Below are 22,949 nucleotides of genomic sequence, written 5' to 3' on the forward strand. Positions count from 1 at the left end.
ATCGTGGGTTAAACCCTACGAGCAAGTTCACTCTACCAGGTCTCTAAAAACCAATAAACAGATCATCTCTGATCAAAACCAAACCTAATGAAGTTTTTAACTTTAATCTAGCATGATATATATATATATATATATATAAACAATTATATACACTACACTAATCACATCCATTAATAGATTTATTAAATTTTCAAAACTATTAAACAATGATTAAAATAATAATCATACCTATCACAATCCACCATTTCTTTTAAAAAGAAATTCCTTTAACCTTAATTCCATTCTAGTGAGTTGTTTATCATTTAAACAATAAATTATAATAAAAGGAAGATTATATTTAACCTAAAACCCGACAATGATTTTAATTATTTAAATCACATATCCAAAATCTAAGTTTTGACAAATCATCAGTATTTCCACCAATATTATTTTATTAATATAAAATAATGCACTAACCATTAAGTACTAGATTATTCTAATTTAAGAATATCTAATCATAATCCAATCTATACATACAATAACCATAGATGATATTTTAATCATCTAACACGTAGCAATTTAAATACGCTTTGGCAAATCAACCATGCCATGATAAATATTTTCATTTATAAATTGGCAACTCAACCATGCCTCCTTGAATATATTTATTTATATCTTGGCAAATCAATCATGCCTCCTTAAGTATATATTTATTTATACTTTTAATTAGCAACTCATCCATACTTTCCAATTATGTATTTTATTTATACAAATAAGGTAAAAGATTTAAGTCTTTGGCAAGTCATCCATGCCTATAATTCAACTATGTACCAAACCTTAAAAGTTAATTTACCAACCAAACAATTCCTATATAGGAAAATCAACTTACAAACAAAACAACTCATGCGTAGATATTCCATGCATATCTCATGTATATAATTAATTTAATAACCGGCCTATCCATATATATCAAATATGAATAACAACACAAATAACCTTAATTCACATATATATATATATATATATATATATATATATATATATATAATCGAGAATTATTAGGGAAGGATAGGATACACGTATATATTATATAATATATATGTGTGTGTGTGTGTATGTGTGTATATATATATATATATATAATTATTTATTTATATATCCTTCCTCCATACTAATCATAATTTAATAAAACCAATATATACGCATATATATAATTATATATATACACACACACACACACACACACACCCCTATATACACCTCCTTCCATAACAATATAATAATTTATTATATTTACACAATTTAAACGCCACTGAATCTCGTCATAAATAATTTTCATAAATCCTCCATCTCGGTAAATAATTTTTCGATACTGTCTCACTAAAACGTAAATATCTCCTACTATGATGGGAATCTAATATGAAATTGGTACCATTGGAAAGAGCACGAAAAATCCTTGAATTTGAGCTCAAGAATGACCCAATTTCGATTTAAGATGACTAAGTTATGACAGTTTTAATTTTATGTCACAAATAGGCAAAAATAATTGGCTGAGCTCAAACGCTACTGTGAGCGCGCCCACACTGGATTAGCTCACTTGAGCTCACACAAATGCACCCACACCAGATTAATCTTCTGTTGACCAAACCTAATCCATGGTCCAGATTCACATGCGCACCATACTTCAATGCACCGCGATGCACTAGATCAATCCACCTATATCAAACTTTTTCAACAGCCTAGATTAGCATTCACACCATCATTCCATGCGCCATCCCACACTGGATCACAACCCTATACTTGCGCCAACGACATACGTCGCCTCCAATGTGCATATATGTCTAAATAATATATATATATATATATATATATATATATATATATATATATATATTTTCAATAAATATATAAAGATAAATTCTAATAAATTACCAAAAATACCAAAAAAATATCAGAAAATTCCAGAAAATTTAAGAAAAATTCTAGAAATTTTAAAACACTAATTAACCCCTCTTGGGTCCAAATCCAGCCTATCTGTTGATGTAAACAAAATATACAACACATATATACAACAATAAAAATCTAAAATTCCAAAAAAATAAAATATAATAATTTATATTTTAAATATTCCGTTCTAACCATCCTTTAATCAATAAATTTAACCTTAGATTTTGATACTCAAGGTGAAATCCTTATGAGTTCTAAGAGGAAAGTTAGAGAAGAACTCGCCCGAAGGTTTCAAAACGAAATCGAAGCTTCAAGCCTTGATTGCCTCCTCCAAATCCGACGTCCTCTTTCTCTAACCCGGCCTCCTCTTTGTCGGCCTTCTCCTTCTCTCTTTCTCTTATTTTTCTAACGTGTAAACTTTTAATCCTAAACCTTATGTGTATATTTATACATTAAAACCTAAATCATATTCCAATTAGGACTACCTAATAAGATAATAACCTTTAAATAATATAATATATATAAACATATATTATATTACACCCATATATATATTTATCTTCCATAATTAACCATTGGTTAATTAAATCATATAAACCCATATATATCTATAAATATATATCTCTTTATATATATTTCCCTAACAATTATTAATTAATTATTTATATATATGTAATTTTATATATTTATAATTAATTCAAAAATGATCATTTAAATAATTAAATAATCATGGGCCTTTATTAATTAACCTAATAAGGCTTCTTTCAAGCCCAAGACCATATCTTTTGGTCCAACTTCCTTTAAGCCCAAATCCAATTAAATTAATTAAATTAAATTAATTAAATAAACGCTTAAATTGAAACTAATTACATGAAGCAAATAAACAAAACAAGAAATTACAATCAAGTCACACCATACCAATAAAATCAACATATCAATAATTCAATCAATAATTAAATACACACACAACAATCATTATATCAATCACGAAGTATAATTTAATTAAAACAAAACAATTAGTTTAAGCACTCAACTAGATAAAAACAAATCATATAAAATAATGTAAACTAAAATTAATTAAACCCAATTAAATCAAATAAATCATTTTTAAAAAAATAAAATTAATTAATTTTAATTAATAAAACTTTTTAAAATATCGGAGTATTACACAAACCGAATGTGACTTGCAAGGTGGAGAAACTCGGTGGCACAAAACCGGCAAGACCAGGCCGGTCATGGTTAGTGGTAAATAGAAGGGTGTAAGAAAATCCTAGTTCTCTACACAAACTTTGGCAAGAAGAGAAAACCTGAAAAAACCAATTGGGTGATGCGCCACTGCCACTTGGGTAAACATGAAGAAGAGAAAGAAGGAGAGCTTGTGGTATCAAAGATATTCTATCCAACTCAGCCAAGGCAATGCAACTGGTCTGACCCAGAGTTCAATAGGTGCACTCTCTCCCCGTTCTTTCTCCCTCCTCTTACAAAGTATCTCATTAGTATAATGTTGATTCTTTATCCAATGATGTTGTATGGTTAGTGGAATTATTTCTCACTCCACATCTTTCTCTTTCTAAAAAGATATCCACATGTATATACATATATTTATATCTAAGCGCGCATAATCAAATAATGATCCTTTGAAATTTGAACAAAGGAGACTCTACATTTTGAATCATTAGTAGGCATGTCTTTCGCTCTTTATCAATCTCATCTTCGAATCGCTGTAGTCTTGTTATTTTCTATTTATGAGCATGAATATTCTGAGTACGATTGATTTACAAATGTTGTAGATAGAGTATTTGATTTGTTTGCTACTGATTGGGGATTAAAGTTCACACCTCTATTGTCAGTTTTTTTTTTTTTTTTTTAATTTTTAATTTTATTTTTTGCATTGATTTATTGGTTCTGATTTGTTCAAACTAATCTCATTTGGATTTAATCGAGTAAATAATGTCCCATTTGGTGTTATATCATTTGGGTATTACCCATTTTTGGTCTTGTTTGGAAATATGTACTCTTCAGTTTCTGGGAGCTTTTGAAGAAACAAACAGTACTAGTTTCAAGAATGATTGTTTAAAATTCATTCCTCAATGGTGTTATATGCTGAGGAATATAATCCTGTGTGGAAATATTGTTTCACAACCTTTATGACCTGATAGACTTGTTCTCTTAGGTTTTTGCAGTATTCAATTATTGGGACCTTCCTTTGTTGGATATACTTCTTTAACAGTGAACTTTTTTTCACGCATATAAACAGAAGTTCCACCAGATTACCTATAGATTTGAAAATATACTCTGCCCATTGGTGGTCCTTAACCATGAATATCGTAAAATGCAACCAACAAAAAAAATTCAAATGAATTGAGAGGCAAGGCTATTCCCAAGATTTTTTATAACACTGCTCAAAGGACAATCTCTGCTTATACAAATATATCACCACACAATTGTTAAAATGGAAAACATATATACGTATAGATTATATATTATAACATATATATATATATATAAAGTACAAAAATACATATATATATACGTATAGATTTTATATATATATATATATATATAGAAATGAACACACACACACATATATATATACACCCATCTGACCTTAACTTTTTCAACTTTAAAGGAGTCTTTTTTTCTGCACTTGGAGAGGGGAGCAGTTGCAGTTGGAGGAAGAAGAAAGGAATTTTGGACTCAATTTATAGACAGGGCTACAACGATCATATTGCAAGGGCAGTTATGGAATTATATCAAAAAGTAACTTCATGCGCTCCATCTGTGCCAGAAATGAGCCGGAAAGGACTACCAGGGGGTGAAATTGATCATTTCTGATAGTTGAGGGATTGACTTGCTCGATTTTGTAGTTCAGGAGGGGTAAAATGTTGATTTTTGATACTTGAGGGGGGGTTTTATGTTTTTTTGCCAAATAAATATTATATAATAACTTATTTAAGGTCATTGAAATGAATATTGATTTGTTCACAGGAAGATAATAGAGAAGGAAAAAACGAGAGAGGGCAGAGATAATGGAGAAGGGGTAATTGATCTTGGCGGTGGTGGGGTAGAGGGAGATGGTGACCACAGGTGGATAGAGAGAAAGGGTACTTTGGTCCAATAAAGATTAAAAAGGTAATTTAATTATTTAAAATGGTCAACTCACAACTCAAAAGGCAATAATGTCAATTAACTATGAGCATATGATCATTGAGGTGTCTCTGTGAACTTTATCAAAATTGAGGAGATGTGATTGTTCAAAATGGAACTAATTTTCATGAACAAACTTTAAAAAGTGTGACTGTAATTAATCTATTTTTTTCAAGGTTAATATATAATATTCTGGAAAGAGTTTTCTTTCAACACTACTTCTTCAGAGTTTTTATTGAGCGTCAATACAGTACGAGGCGTAGTCAGATCTGGTGCCCTATGAGGCCTAGTCAGATTTATTGGTGCGAAACAATTATGACCGAATTAATGGACTTGAATAATTTTATTTTTTCTTCCAAATATTCCTGCACCAATACCAGTGATTATTCTATTTTTCTCTAGAAAAGACCGGAAAATAATTGGACCGGGCCTATGACAATGAACCTGGGTCAATGGGCCTCGAGGACTTTTCCACATATCAAGTTGACCTAAACCAGTATTATTTATTTATTTAGTTGCCCAATTTTAATGCCCTTCTCTCGCACAATCTGTATAAAGTTGTTTTATTTTCCTCTGTCTTTATGAATGCTCTTGAATGTTTATACACAACACAAAATTGCTCTCTTTTTCTCTCTCGTTTGGGCATATTTTATTTGTTAAATTATGTATAAAATTGTAAGTTCAAATCCCATGGAGAAAACCACCTCAATATGCTGTACTCCAAATGCAAGGTATCATCTTTTTACTTATGTATCTATGGATTTCTATGCCTCTTTTATATATTTTATTTTTAAATCAAGAAATTTTGTTACAAAAATTCTGCACTATCTTGTTATCTCACAGTTTTTTTAGTTATTATTATTTTTTAATCTTTAATTGGAATAGTGAGAAGGATGATAAAGGAGGAGGGTTGTGTTTGGAGGATCGCATTAGTGGACTTCCTAATGATGTCATTGTTTCAATATTGTCACTATTGACAATGAAAGAAGCTGGAAGAAGTAGTCTGCTTTCAAAGAGGTGGAGGTGCATGTGGACTTAACATTGCTGCTTTGAACTTTGATGCCTCACATATAATCGATGCATTTATGCTGGGTGTTAAGAAAGTTGTAGCAGAAAGACCTTTGTATTTGAGTTGGGTTAATCAAGTCGTGAAATCGCACAACGCTCCAGCTATAGATGAATTCAGAGTTTATTTTGATATTGATGTAACTTGTACATTTGATATTGACAATTGGCTTACCTTTGCAATTGAAAAGAGAGTTAAAAGTCTTGCCTTGGAATTCAAAGAAAGGATGGGAAAATCTAGAGAAGAGGGAGAGAATTACAATTTTCCCCACACAAATCACCTGCATTCAAAGTCTCTTGGGTTTACTAACTGCATCTCCCTCACTAACCTCGTGTTGTCACACATGGATGTAACTGGGTAAGTTCTCGAGTACCTCTTAATTAACTGCCCATTTTTGAAACAATTGTCTGTGCACGAATCTGATAGCCTCGAAAATTTGAAAGTTTCCGGTCTATCGGTCAAATTGAAGCATTTACAGATAACGGTATGCTTCAATGTGGAAAGTATTGAGATCTTCGCAACGAATCTCGTGTCATTTAAGTACTTTAGACCAAAAATAAACCCGCCATTTAAGAACGGCTAGAAGCCTATTGAATTGTATATTGGTGGTGCGTATATTGATGGTGAGTATTGGGAATATCTTGTTCATAACTCTTTGGAGATTTCAAGCAACCTTTCTCGGCTAGAGAGCCTGAGGTTCGAGTTCATCTGTATTTTGGAGATTAGCAAGTTTAACTAATTCATTTTATCTCCTCCCCTTAATTTTTATTTTATTCTTTTCTAACATAATTATCAATATGTGCTTATTTACGTTTTCTTTGGTTTATTCAGAATCGTATTCAGTTTGCAAAGTTTCCTTATTTAATAAGCTCAAGGAACTAGAGTTAAGAATTACTGTTGATGATAATGAAAGCCTTATGCTTTTTACTCCCCTGATAGAGGCATGTCCTTTCTTGTATAAATTTGTGTTGGAGGTAATAACTCTCACTTTACAAGCTGCATTTCTAAACTGCTAGGTTTATTGATTTCGTAATTGAATTCTCAAATGGTTATTACTTTACAAGCTGCATTTCTAAACTCCGAGGTTTATTGATTTCTTAATTGAATTTTCAAATGGAAATTTTCACCAAGTCTTGCAATGTTATGTAGTGATTCTAATTTGTTTATGATTTGATGGTTGGTAATTTGGTTTTGATTTACTTGCATGTATAAAGCACGGTATGACTCCATTCCTCCTTGTTACAGCTTATATTGGTCAAGTGCAAATTGATAAGAAAATGGCGAAGTGTTAAAATTTGGCCCCATCAGCACCTCAAGGTGGTGGAATTCATTGGGTTTGCGGGGCATATAATCGATGTTGAACTTGCCATGTATTTAATCAAGGGTGCTGTCAAGCTGGAGAAGATTACTTTTGATCCTTGCAATCCATCCCTTATGGGAACCCCATTTGAGTTTAAGGAGACCAAGGAGAAAAAAGTAGCTAGAAAGTGCGCCCAGAAATTTTGAAATTTTGAACCAAGCTTTGATAATCCTTTAAGTAGTAGATCCTTCTCTTGTAAAATGGGGCTTAGTGCTCAACTAAGGTGTCTCCAGATAAGGAAAAATATGCTCACTTGGTGATCTGAGCACCTTAATTGTTACAAGGTTTTAAAAATGTGCTTTTGGTAATCCAGAAATCCATATATATATATATATACCATTTTCCCAATGAGAGATGGGGAGAGGGGAAGCATCAATTTTAGCTTCAACCATCATTTCTCAAAAATTTACCATCTTCTTATTGCTCCACTATTGTAAACTGTGATTTCTCAATGTGCAGAAAAAGGCAATGAAACTTCTTTTCTGGCAAACTATGATTAAAGAGAACAAAACATATACTATGTTCAACCCATAATCCTGAGAACAACTTTCCAATGACCTAAAATTGAAAATTTTATTTGTAACAATAATCAATATTTAAGAGTCGTTAAATGGTTTACATGTTTGAACCCCACTCATCAGAGGGTGGGATTTTGAAAGGGGAACTAAGAATTGGTTTTATCTATGAAACAAGAACTGCCGAATAAATTCACAGTCTCAGTTATACACCCATATTCATACCTAACAAATTTAAAATATAGGGGAAAAAATGACACATTCTTTCCGTTGCCAAGTGTTGTTCATTAGCTGGTGTTCCCTGGTGAAATGCTAGAAGAACAGCCATTCTCTATCGTCATTGCCTCATTGGGTGAGCTTAGAGCTTTTCGAGAACTCTTATATCTGGAAAACAAGTAAAGAATTGACAAGTTCCTCTTTTGAGGCTCTTTCAAGGTGCTCGTAGACTGGCAATCAATGTCAGTCCTTGAAACGCTAGTGAAAGAACAATCAGAGTCTATATTAAGTGCCTCCTCATAGAGTGGAATGCTTGCAGAAGTACTGCTTATATCTGCATTCACCGAGCTCTCAGGGAATGAGCTTAGATCGCGCTGCGAACCTTGTCTGAGCTTCATAAGTGTAGTCTCTGCATCGAAGGAAAGGTCATTCAATAAATCCCTCAAGTCGGAAGTTAGCACATACTGCTAGAAAACACTATTTTCTTTTATAGATGCATCAAAAGTTGTTAAAATGTCATGGGAGCAACTAGCAAAAGAAACACTGAAATAATCATTCTCTGTAACCTTCATCTTCTCAAAAGTAATTCGCAAAAAATATTATTTGTGAATGAAGCCATACTTTTGCAAGACGTGGAAATTGTTAATCAAGAATGCACATACAAGCTTCCATGTACAAGAAGGTTAATGTCAAAATACAAAATGCTAAGCTAGGAAGGAAACTGATTCAAGCAAGTACTTCCCGCATGTTATTTGCCAGAAACGGAAACAAGAGGACCGTTTTCCATTAGCTCTGCTCAATATCAGTTATTGTTGGTCATTTTACTGCAAGTTCCTGAGTGGTATCAATTGAATCCATCCATCCATGCCACTATTCTTACTCCTATAAACGGGAATTTTCAAGGATGAGCAGGTAGCCTGAAATGCATAGCTTAATAATTTTGAATTAGGAAATTACTTTTTTGGAATCCGAAAGATTTTCAATTGATATCTTGTATTCAGTAAACCAGTTCACTGCTTAATAAATTCATCGAGTTCAAATCCTGCAAGGTACTACTATATCTACAATTTGCATATACGTGCATGTGTGTAAGTGTATTTATGCATACTCTATATATATATCCACAGTTGCCTCCTTGGGGAAGAAAAGAGCCGGTGAAGATGCAACTGAGTCAAAGAAAGTAAAAGAAGAAGACTAAAGTTGTCTGAAAAGGATTGTCTATTACAAAGGACAGTCATTGCTGTCATGCGAAGCTTTTGACTGTTGTAACTTAACGAATTGTATACCTAAGATGAGCTGGTGGAGCTTGCATTTTCCATTCTTGAATGCAGGATTTATTAATACAGCGTAATGGGAAAAAGTAAGGTGGCTTATATAACTACGAAACTGCAAGTACCTTGTTTAAAACTTAGTATTAGAAAGCTCAGACTTTAATCAAAAGTACCATCAAATCTTATGCTTCTCAAGGAACAAAAGCTTAAGATTCCGAACACAAATTTAAAACGCAAGAAAAAATTATCAATAACACCAAGTGCAGTGCAATATGTGCTCAAAGAAAATGACATTATTAGAATTATATGATGATATATTAATGTCATCATTAATTATGGAAATAGAGGGAAATTATGTATACTGAGGCAAAGTATCAAACAGGTGGTGGAACTAAAATATCAGCCTGACAATGAGTACTTAGAAAACAACAACAACAAATACAGAATTCCATTTCTTTAAACAAACCCATGCTAGGAGAATTGATTTTGGAGCAATCTCACCCGAAAGAAAGAAAATCAAATGATCACTTCAAAATCAAACTAAATAAATGGCTAGCCTAGAGTCCAGTACTGATTAGTTGATTTCGTGAACTACTACTTTCGCAGCCTAGACAATGTTGCAACATTAAAGATCTTCTAATTAACAACTCCTAAAGTAATTAACTCTCATTCCAAAACTGCAGCTTCTGTTACTTCAAACAACTACAAAATTGCAGCAGAAGTCGTACTCTTGGACACAGAATTAATTTGTGCAAAAGCTACCACCCCCTTCTCTTTTGTGTTGCGTATGAATATAGACTCGCAAACACTATAAATATTTTGAACAATTCCAAAATCATTCACAAAATTCATAACTTATTCTTCAGAATTCTGGAATGGCTGCCGCATTTTAAAATCTCAATTCCAACCACCGCCTAAATTCATGCCTGAAGCGTTCCCCGCCCAAAATTCTTGCAGAAAACTATCTTAATTCAATTCTAAGTGTCTCTTTTCTGCCAATTCTACTACTAAAACTAGATAATTACAAATTAAATAAATAAAATAAAAACACTCATAATTCATATTATCTTGATATTGATTTTTGTCACTAAAATGGGTCTTGTTTGAAAATTAAACAGGGGAAAAAAAATCCATTTCACACAATCTGATTTGAATTATGGAGATCGATGATAAATATTTTTTAAAAAAAAAAAATTATATGAAGAGTTTAGTTGGTATCAAAACAGGAATTAGATGTGAAAATAGAGGAAGAGCAATAATACCGTAGATGTGAAACAGGGACAGGGGGCAGGTTTGGAACTTTGGATCTTGACGCGGCAAACAACAAAAAAAGAAGCGGGAACCAAGTGTGAATGGCAAAATTCTTTTGGGCTTCTTTTTTCACCCACTAATTGGGCCAACCAAATTCAAATAATTTATTTATTTATTTTAACATTCCAGCTTAATACCCCTCTAGAGGGCAATCCTAACTATTTTCATTTCAATTCAACTTAAAGCAAGCTATAAAAATATTTCATATTAAGGCTCGTCTGTTCGACATCAATTTTTTTTAGGTAAAATATTTTTTTTTTTTTTATTTTTTTGTTGTTTGGCAAAGTCTAGTTAAAGTTGAGGTCGAGTTCATCGGATGGATGATGTAGAATAATTTGTTAAAAATTTATAAATAAGTTATTTTTGTTAAATTTTAATATATTTTTTCTTCATAAATATTTTACGACAAACAAACACCAAAAAATAAAAAAATATTTTTTAAAAAATATCTTACATCCAAACAAACGGAGCCAAAGAAAAAAAACTAAAAGAGAAAATCAATCAATTTTGAAATTATTAAGTAACTAGTAATTTATTTGTCGAATAGAATTTTCTGTGTGTTACTGTGTTATATCCTTTGTAATCATCACTCTTGAGGTAATATCCAAATATCCAGTCACTTTCAAATTGCAAAATTTACTTCCACTCATAATTGAACTTGAGACTTTAAGGTAATATTTCGAAAGAAAAAAAGAAAAGATAAAAAAAAAAAAAAAAAGAAAAAAGAAAAAAAGTGGCAATCAATTGTGCATGAATTTATAAAGTAATTAATTAATTGTGCAATAACTAAAAGGAAAAGGCATGTATGCGGAAGTAAAGGGCTTGAGCCTGTGTAGACAAAATGCGTGCGCTCTTTTTTAAAAAAATCCTTTTTAACTGGTTTTACTTTATTTTTAGGTTTAAGTATTCCCTCCACGTTGGATCAATTAAAAGTCACTCTTTTTCTTATAGTCTTGGCTAATCAAACAAGCTTGTCACTCGTTTTTCATTTCCCAACATAGGAAAATAGAAATGATAGTTTGTAACAAGAATGCTACTAAACTCTTCCAAGTGAAGAAAGATGATTCTTTTTTCTAAAAAGAAAAATATGAAAATGGTTCTTTATATAGTTTATATATCATTTGCAGTAAACTAAAAACTTAAGTTCATTTGAGTAAATTGGTACGTAAAATTGACCATTTTGAGTCATCAAACAAGCAGTAGAACAGCTCAATCCAAGGAAAATGATTCTTCCTCTAATAAATGGCAAACAGAGTATGGATTGAAAGCGTGTCGCTGAACCACACACTCATCACGTCTATGGCTGGATTCAGCAAAAGATTCCATTAATTCCGAACCCACATTTTCTGGGAAAATTTTCAACGAAAAGAAACTTGTGGAGATTGAGACTTCCAACATTCAAAAGCATGAAACAATCAATTCCTTGAGCCATTTTTTTGTTTAGGCAAGTCACCTTCCAAACGAAAATTAAATTGAGAAAGCAAGAGATTTCCGCTGTTCAACGCTTTTGCAGAAGTCAGTTGGCAACACTCTCCATAATGTCTCCAATTTAAGCTCTCCACGGTGTCTCCAAATAAGAACAAGCTTGAGTGGCAGTGAGGTAACAGTCCTGCTGCTGCAAGCAAAAAAATCATCAGCTACTAGCATGATAAGGTTGCACGAAAGATCAATACAGATGGAAATTTTGACATGAAATAATTAGTATAAAAGTTAAATGAATTGTTTTAAAGGTGGTCGGTCTTTCATGAAGTTTTTACTCCTAGGTACTGTACTCATCTAATCATTCCCCCGACATGTGGATGCATCTCTGTACCAAAAGGTAAGGTTACTCCAGGAACAACATGGTACACTCATCGGGCAAAGAGTCACTTCAGAAACTACAAAATGAAAAAGGGAACCTTATTCTGGATGCTAGATAAATTTTAATATACAAATGCAACCCCCCACATAATTAAAACTTTGAATGATTCGGCTAAAAATGAAATGAACCATTAATGGGGAAAAAATGACCAACCGAAATTGAAATCATTGGACCAGTTAGTTAAGGAATGGGAAAGATACTCAAGGTCAAAGGACCCAACAACTTTTAACCACTGGATTGGATATATTAAATTAATAAGCATAATCACTCCTATTTTAAATGCTATCCAACCATAAAACATCTAAAATCACGCTATATCTTCCACACAGACAAAAAATAAACAACCCAGGAGATGCCAACCAAACCATTACCCAGCATGGTTCCCATTGATTACCAAGGGTGCTGGGAAGGTTAGACTGTTAGACTAGGCATAGACCTAATTTCTGGCATCATTTTCACAAAGCAATTGTCCATTAGAACTTTAAAAATTAACAAAATTCAGATAAAAATAAAAAGTACATCTTAAGTAACCAAAACCAGGTTCCTAAAGTCAATCAAAACAAGGAACATTTACCTACTACATAGATCGATCACGCAAGACAGCTTCTAAATCCGGTTTAATAAGGAGTCCCCTTGTTTGATAGTTGCTTGATAAAGAGCAATCTTTGCATCAGGACGATTAGTTTCCAAAACACCTGCAACTTTATCAAAAATCGAGACAGTTCCCTGGATCCATCGAAAAACACAAGTAAACACCTCTAGCTCCTAACAAAAAGGAAAAACTATGTAATACAAAAGAGAACACAATTGAGAATATCCGCGAAAATGAACCACTTACAAATCAATGAAATCCACTGATACACCAAACGCCTTTGCCATTGCTTCAATTGTAACACTCTTGTAGGACCCCAAGAACTGGGAATACACAACTGTTCTAACCTCCCTCATGTAATACTGGAAGCGTGGGTGCAAATAGCGGTCCAACTTTACATTCTCAGTCAGGCCAGCTGAAAGTCATCCAAGTGAAAATTATAACTCAAATATACCAGAAAACTAATAAAATTGAATGAAACCTGACAGGTTTGATCAGTACAGGTGGTATTGGCTATCGTCACACTAGCAGAGAGGGCAAGCAAAATCCAAATGCCACTCGCATATTTTACATTCCAGTACAACCAACATTGTTTACCGATAGATTTATTAATCTGAGTAGATATTTTATATGAAAATCTACTATGATTAGACTAGATCAACTATTAACCTTCAATCTTATACTTGGACAGGACAAAGACATATAAATGCTTCCAAAAAATTATGCAAACCAAACACTTAAAGCTCCACAATTAAGACTAATTTTTTAAACTCCTGATCTACTGAATGGGACCTATTTGTTGATTGGTCCCATTCCTTTTTCTCATATGCTTCAGATGTGGATCCCAGGCTTACTCGATATGGCAATCCTGAGGCAAGCAGATGAAATGTACTATTGTAAGTTGAAAAGCTATCAGATATCAGTTTCAGGAAGGATGCCTCCTGAATGAAATTTATTTCAATGACTTGAGATGACCTTCAAGAAAAAAAGAAGTATTTTGCATGAGAATCTGAATTTTGTCATATGAAAAATCATTGAATTAGCACACATGAAAAAAATGGTGAAGGCCGGAGGGTCTATGGTAGAACTGGACAAAACTATGCAATGCAACAAACTATATACACACACACATGACCAAATGTATACACACAATTCTGAATATATTCAATTAAAAAGGAAGAGTATTGTGTACACTATATTTACTCACCAAACGCTGAGAAAAATGATTTGTATTGACAATCATATAGAGTTTTCATAAAGTCAGACAGAAAAGGGATCTTTCCAATCACTGTCAAGATTTCAGGAGCATCAACTACCTGCCACAGAGTAACTATAGTTAGAATGTCAATTAAACCCACCTCCTCCCCCCAATCCTACCCCCATCACCACCCCCAAAAGGAAAAAGAGGAAAACCAAAGACAACGACGACGACAACAACAACAATAATAATAAAGAAAAATAAAATGGAAAAAAAATAAAGAAGAAATAAAAGAAAAGCCAAACCCTCTCTCAAGTAAATAGAGCAAAAATACAGGCAGAGGCAAAACTGAATAATACCTTTTGTTTCAGAGAAACTCTATCCAATGATACAATGCTTGTAAGGACGGTGTAAAAAATGAAGGTGTCATAAGGGAAAAGTTCAGAAGTACTGAAAGTTGAGATGGAATCCAGGAAAAGATCTGCGGCTTTTTTAAAGTTACGAATGGACATGCAGTACAAGCCTTCATACACCTTTAGACGTTCTTCCTTTCCCAGTCACCTCCCTCTTCAAACAAGCTGCCATTGGTGTATTAGAGTAAGAATTCAGGCTGAACTGCAATGCTTTAAATAAAAGAGACTGCAGAAGAAAATTTCAAAAAAAAGGATTTTGTGTCCACGCTTACTTCTTCGCTTTATCAATGCTTTTAGAAATGAGATCAAAATCCATATAGAAAAAACCAAGCGGCAGTGTATGGAAGACCAAGTCCATCTTCTGCCCAACTGCAACAGTTTTGCTTTCAGTTACCTTGAGTTGTTCTAATGCCTTATCCTGGAATCACAAAGGAATAAGTCAGGAAAAGGTTCACTGAACTGGCCAAGACTTTATGTAATTTTTAGTCATAATTCTTATTTACCTTGTCACCAATTCGAATGTAAAACAAGGATTTAGCTAAATGAGCTTCTCGAACTTCACTTTCGCCAAGGTTTTCTTCAGCATCAGCAATTCTAAACAAATTCAATTAAATATAAATGAACAAGTACAAAAGAATTTAGGGCCTTAGGAACTTGGCACCTCATAGATACAATGTAATGATCACATCACAACAAAATGCAGTGGTGGAAACATAAGGTGCAGTATGATCAGACTAACCAACTGGTCCATATAAGAGGACCTCATAATATATAGTTTACAACAGAACTCAATAATCATTCACAATATCTAACCCAGATCCTTTTCAAATATATGTGGAATTCATCAGACATGGTAGGAAACAAATCACATTGCCAATTGATAGAAGTTACATGATGGGAATAGTTAAAAACCATATCACCAATTGATCTTATTTAAATTCCATACACACACAAGAAGTGGGTTATCAAGTCATTGCGTATTGGTTACAGCACTAGTATGGGACTAAGACTGTGTGTGATAGGGGGGAAAGAAGGAAAGGGGAGGGAAGAGAGGAAGGATGGAACATACATTTTTTACTTAGTAGAGGGAAGAATGAGAGGAAAGGGATGGGATCATAAATTAGGCATCCCTGTGAGCTCACCAATTTGCTGCCTTCCAAAAATGAACAAAAGGGAGAAGAAGGGAAGGATATTTCTTAACTGAAAATGTAAAGGGCATTCTTTATTTAATATTACCATATCAGATGTGTAATACTTGTATAAATGAGGGTATAATAGTGAAAACCATATTCAAAACCTTCCCTCTTTCCTTTCCTCCTACCAAACAATGAAAGATGTCAACCACTTCCTTTCCTTTCACCCAACCAAATAAAATCCCATCCCTTCTCATATCCCTTCTAACCACTTATTCTTTCCACCATATAGAGCATAAATCACTAGAGTTCAAATGAGTGAATGAGTGGCTAGGACGGGGGAACCCTTTTGCTAATAAGGTAAAAGACATTGTCATGCACAACATCTTGCCAATCACGAAGCATCTTGCTTGTCATCACGCAAGACAACGTCATCTCGGGTGAGACTATGAGTCGTCTTGTGATACAATAGAGAATTAGAGATCACTTCATCTACCATAATTCTTTACATGTCTCAAAATAGGATTGATAGCATGAGATATTGAGACAAGCTAGATGATATGTCATGGCACTGACTGCAACTTTAAACTTTGTGTGAGATACTGTAAATAGGATAGGATGTAAGAAAGAAATCAGGTCGTGGCCTTTGGACAATAAACATTGAGTGGTTGCAAAGTGAACAGCATTGTGTATTGCAAATAGAGGGCATATTGACCACATCTCATGCGACAACACATCAATACTAAGAAGACTGAAGTGATATAAGCAGGATGGCTGCAAATCAGGCAATTCATGAGTTGTCATGCAATACTTGCCAGGATGGCACCAACTCTATTGGGTCATCTTATCGGAATCCAATAAAACTGAGATGACTGGGCAAGTCAAAGCAGGGCAATGCATCAAATCTTGAGTAATTTGCTAGGAGTTCGCAAATGTAAGAATCAAATATGCAAAATCAAAATTTATCCAATCATGGAAAAACCTAAAACATACAAGCAGATAGCATGCAAGGAATGAAAAGTACATGGAACAACTAGTAATCTGCAATCAGTGAAATGACCTAATAACATCAGCAACATTAGTTTAAGAAGGAAAAACTATAAAGGGCCAAATTGCACAAAAAAGGCAGCATACTAGAGCTCACCTACAGATGTAGAGAAAACCATCACCACCACCATTACCACTATCATCTTCAATGTCATTATCTCGTGTGAATGGGGCCGGCCACATGGATTCTCTTTTTTCATTCTCTTCTATCATAAGCCATTTCACCTAGTAGATTTATTTATCTAAAATCATTTCTTATGTATTCATTCCATGTTAGTTTTGGTTGACCTACTTTTCCTTGGACAGCTATTTGAGGACGAAAGCTCCCTTGAAGGTGGCTTTCTTCACTTGGACTGCTGCCCTGGGAAGTATCCTAACTCTTGATAGCCTTAGAAGGAGAGATCATATTGTGGTTAACTGGTGCTGCATGTGTGAGAAGTCGGGTAAATCTGTGAACCATCTTCTCCTTCATTTCTCGGTGTCAAGGGATGTTTGGTCTATGGTTTGGCTGCTTTTGGTCTAGCATGGGTTTTTCCAGAATCCATGGTGGACATGTTAGAGACTTGGAAAGGGTGTATAGTGGAGACCCAAGTCAAAGATGCTTGGAGAGCTACTCCCCTTGGTATTCTGAGACCTTTCTTTTGGAAAGGAGCTTCTTAAGGTTTGTGGCGCGAGAGGAATGGGAGATCTTTTGAGGGAGAGGAGTCCTATTTGGTCTCTCAAATACAATATTCTATCATCTTTATTATTTTGGTTCAATGGGCGGGATTGTAATTCTATGGATTATCTTTTGGATTATGTGGATAGCTTAAAGTTATAGTGTCGTCATAAACGAATTATGTTTCCTTTAGGAGCACTCCCCTTTTGAGCGCCTTTACTGAAAACTTAAGTATCAAAATTATATATATATATTTGGTTAACCTTTTTGCCTCTTTACTTTCTATAGAAACCAATCTTCATTCTCTCACCAGTGCATCTACATTCTACAGGTCTACATTGAATATATCCACCCACCTAAGTGTACTTTCTCTATTTTCATTAATATGTGTCATTTTTAATTTCTCCCTTAACATTGATTATTATCCTTTTCCCTTCTCATTACTCTTAACATCCATCTTAGTATTCGCATTTCAGCAACATGAATGTGTCGTTCTTGTCTCTCTCTTTTTTTCTTTTCTTTTCTTTTTTTTCTTTTTTATTCTTGTTTCTTTTTTAACACCCAATACTTTATATGGACTTTGTTCCATATAAGATAGTCGGTCTAGTGACTGTCATATATACCATCCCTTTTAACTTATTTGATGTTTGTTTGTCGTAAAAAACACCACTACCTTGCCTCTATTTTGTCCACCCTATTCAAATTCTACTACTTATATCATCATCAATCTCTATGTCCTTTCATGGGATTGATCTTAAATTTTGAAAAATATTACTTGAGTAATGCTTTGGTCTTGAATAGTTATCACTATATTATCATTTCCTATAACATGACTAATTAACATTCCATAGATTCTGCTTTAGTTCAACTTATGTTTAAACCATTTGAGATTAAAGTTGTTCTCCAAGTTTCCAATTTTGTTGCTAAAGTTTCCTTTGATTTATCCAATAGCACTATGTCTTCAGCAATTATGTTACTAAGGCAAATAACATGCATCAACAAATAACGACAACAAGTGACCTCAAGTGAGCCTAAAAGGTTAAATTTTTATACTTCAGATATATAAAACTAGTGATGTAGGATGGGTAGTGTGCTCTGATACCAAACTGATGTAGAGCCAAAAGAGAGAAGGAAAGTGAGGAAAAGAGAGAGAAGAAGAGGGAGGGAAGAAGAGAGTAAAAGAAGAATTGGGAGACAGGAATCTGTAATCCACAACTCAATATTATTCAATAATCATCAATGGTGGTCAATCCAACACATATGCCCATGTATATATATAGGCAATACAAAAGAAACCTAAGTCCAATATAGCTTCTACAATATATGATGCAGTCACATAGAAGTCAAAAATGGATGTCATGTAGCTGTGCCTATGTTCAGTGCCGAAAAATAGCCATGCTCAGTCCAACAAAGATGCAAGACCTTAAGACCTTACTCATAGGCAAACCTAACCCTAATACTAATTAAAAGGATATATTGCAAAACTAACTCATATCTATTAATATTTCTAAAATATATAGGACAGCTCTAAAATCTATTTGTCCTTGCCCCTCCTCCAAGCATAGGTTAGAGTCATGTGCAGCTCAAGCATACAATACATATTTTGATCTCCATCAACTAGTGAACAGTATGTGTGCACATGCATGTGCATGTGTTAGTAGAATGCAAGCATAACCAAAAAAAAAAAAAAATGGTTGAACTTCATTGTCAAATAAATAATAGGAAGATTGAAAGAGAGGTACCAAAAATTTTGCAAAAATAGAAGTCAAAATATTATTAATCAATCAAAAAGGTAGGGATAAATATAATCCATCACAATTTCACAAACGACCAAAGAAAGGAAGCTCAACTAATATTTAGAAAACAATCACCCACCACCCCCCAAACATAAAAGAATGAAAGAGAGTGAAGAGAGAGAAGGAAAAAGGACCAAATTAAAGTACCAAAGGTACTCTCATATCATTGTGAGCAATGAATAACCCTATCAAATTACTGTTCTAAGTGTGAAATCCCCTAATTGACTTCCTGGTGACAGTACCAGAGTCTCACATCCTGATCCTGCCTTCTCACCGATCAACGAAAAAGAATCTCGCTCTGCTCTTGACTAGCTGGTCGTCAATAGCGAAAATTATTGATGCAACGTAGATGAGCCTTATGGGGAAGGCCCTGCTGAATGGGGCCATCGTCTTCCCAATAGGAAAGTGAACAATGCCATTTTCACAAAATGGTTGTCATGCATATGACACAAGAACAGTTTGAACTTAATAAACACCAAGCCCATCAAATGAACTGAGGATGTTAGAAAGGTTTACTAACAAAATAGAATAATGCTTTTGCATCAGCTTAATGATAGTGCAAATAGGTAATAGTCATGTGAAACAAAGCGATGGATAGTGAGGGGGAGAGAGATATTAAACTCTCAAAACTCATTGCAAAAGTGGTGTATAACCCTAAATAAAGACGAAAAGCAAAAAAGAATATTTCTAACTGATCCAATAATTTCCATAAAGTCTGAGTGAGTTGTGTTGAATTTAGACTTGTCTTCTGGATATTAGATTTTCCCCAATTAACTTTAGGGACTTCAACTCACTAAAATAGCATAATAGACTATAGTGTATCTTCCAAGTTCATTTTCCCGCTTTTCTCATCAAAATCATCCTAAAAAAATGAAGGTCTACCATGAATTATCAAAGTTATAGAACCCCTCTACCAATAATGCAAAAATGAACATAAAAACCTTCATCATCCCAAACAGAGAAGAAAAAGTGAATTGGATCTTCTGATCCCCTCACCAGTTGGAAGCCTATGCCCCCACAAAATCCAAAATCTGTATGATCATCTTTAAAACTAGCATTCACTCTTTCTTCCGTTCATTTGTTGGCCCTGAAATACAGATTTCTATTCTCTGGTTTTGAATCTACTCATTTCCGTTTTGTTGTTCGAACATTCTAAGTCCTGTATGAAGACACCAACAAAGCCACCTAACAAGAGCACAAACACTCCTCTTCCACTCTTAATATCTTACTATGTTGTGCATTAATCCCACAAAAAAAAATGCAGTTTCGAACAACTACATTAACAGGTGAGGCGATATAACAAATAATTCCAAATCATATGTCTCTATGAACACAAATACTACAAGTATTGAATCATTAATTGAGTAATATACCGAATCAAATCCTGGTCTTATAACCAAAATTTATCGTTGGATGTAACAGAATTTAAAGAACTGCATTAACAGGTGAGGCGATATAACAATTAATTCATAGTCCGACTTACTTATATAGTAATTTGAACCATCACATACGTATATATATTGAGATATTTGCAACAGAGAGAAATTATAAACTCACTTTTCGTCGAGCTTCTTGAGATCGTCATCAATCTTGGAACGCATCGAATCCAAAACAGACTGATCCATATCCAACACAGAGTTAGCGGCTAGGGTTTCATCGAGCGGAGCCATATCTGCAACAATACATACAAAACCCATTAGTCTAAATACTGGAAAAAGAAAACCCTTTTTCACGGTAGCGTCGGTGGTGGTGGTGGTTACCGTCGGCTTTGACGGCGGCGAAGACCTCTTCACGGAGGCGGACCTTCTCAATGTCTTGGACATCTGGGTGGGTGAGAAGGAATAGTTTGTTAGCGAGAACCAGCTGAGGATGCTGTGTACCTTCTTCACCTTCCATGGATTTTCTCTCTGATACAGATTTGTGGGTTCGCTCTGTCACTTGGGACTTTGCTTGTGGAGAGAGCAACTGAGTCGGGCAGATTGAGTTTGCACGCGATGGGGGGAGAAAAGAGATGTAATTGGGTGCTTCTCGGCGTAAATTACAAGTTGGGACCCACTAAAATTACCACTAATTTTCAACAAATGATTTTTGACATTTGATGTGTTTAATTAATGCAATTTTTTTTTTTTTTTTTCAATTCACATATCTATCATACTGATTAATAATAACTAGGGCGAATTGTAAAAAATTCCCCTCAACACCCTTTATGAACATCTTTAGCATTTAACCTCCTCAATTATTATGAGGGGGTCATTTTAAGTAACCTCTGTTAAAGTGATTGTGTGATAAAAACTTTCTGACAAAATTACCCTTTATGAACATCTTTAGCATTTAACCTCCTCAATTATTATGAGGGGGTCATTTTAACTAACCTCTGTTAGAGTGATTGTGTGATAAAAACTTTCTGACAAAATTACCCTTAAAAATCAAAACAATATGTTAGTATGACTAAAGTACCCACCACTCACTTTATTTATTTATTTTTAACTGCATAAAACATTAAACGATGCCTCTTATTATGAAATGAGGCCTTTGAAATATATATAGTAATATGATAGTTATTTATCAAATGTCAAACTTAAATTGATTTTGGTGAAGCAAAAAAAAAAAAACTTATACCATGATTTTTTTATAAAATTTAAAAGTAAAAATTTATAAGATTCTAAAAAATTATAGATATAGCATACCCAAAAAAAATCCAATGGCATCCACCATAATATCAAAACAAAACCCCCCCTTCCCCACCCCCAAAACATATTTCACACTTGTTTTTATTTTTATTTTTTTATAGTCAAAAGATATTTCATTTAAATAACAAATATTTGTTTGGACTATCCTTAATTATTTATTTATTCCGTAGAAAAAATGTTTCTTATGACATAAAATTTGATTTATTTCAACATCATAAATCTTAATTTCAATACTTTTTAATTAAATTGTGATATGCTACTCACACACCGAAAATAAAAAAAAGTCACTTCCTCCTAATTATGGCCCTGTTTGGCATGACTTCTGGAGGCTCCAAAACAGGCTTCTAAGCCCAGGAATGAATTCTAAAAAAAAAAAATGTGTTTGGTAAATATTTTTAAACGGGCTTCCTTATGAAGCCTAACTCTCCAAAAGTCCATTCTACTGCAACAACAGAATGAGGCTTCTGAAATTCACTTCTTGGGAAACAAGGAGGGTTTTAAGTGATAAATATTGTTGTTACAATTTTGACCTTATAAACTATAATTTTTTTTCAAAATTAACTTTCATTCTCAATTTTATTACAAGAGGAATCTATGTCTACTAAGGGAGATGATGAACAGGAAAAAGAAAATTCGCAGCCTGCTCTCCTTTTTCACCGGAGTTCCGCATAGTTACTCAGCCCACAAATGTTTGGATTTCTGCCGGAAGATATTATGTATTTAGGATTTTGAAGATGAATTTGAGTGTT

General features: G+C 33.7%; 1 pseudogene; it reads right to left on the reverse strand.

Annotated features, from left to right (window-relative positions):
• Window positions 1-12,055: 12,055 nt before the first annotated feature.
• Window positions 12,056-21,508, reverse strand: LOC132303924 (26S proteasome non-ATPase regulatory subunit 6-like; annotated as a pseudogene).
• Between the last annotated feature and the right edge of the window lie 1,441 nt (window positions 21,509-22,949).

Source organism: Cornus florida, unplaced genomic scaffold (genome assembly GCF_030987335.1).
Source record: "Cornus florida cultivar Cherokee Brave unplaced genomic scaffold, ASM3098733v1 CherokeeBrave_3.0.0_Hap2_Chr04, whole genome shotgun sequence".
In the NCBI taxonomy this organism is placed as follows: Eukaryota; Viridiplantae; Streptophyta; class Magnoliopsida; order Cornales; family Cornaceae; genus Cornus; species Cornus florida.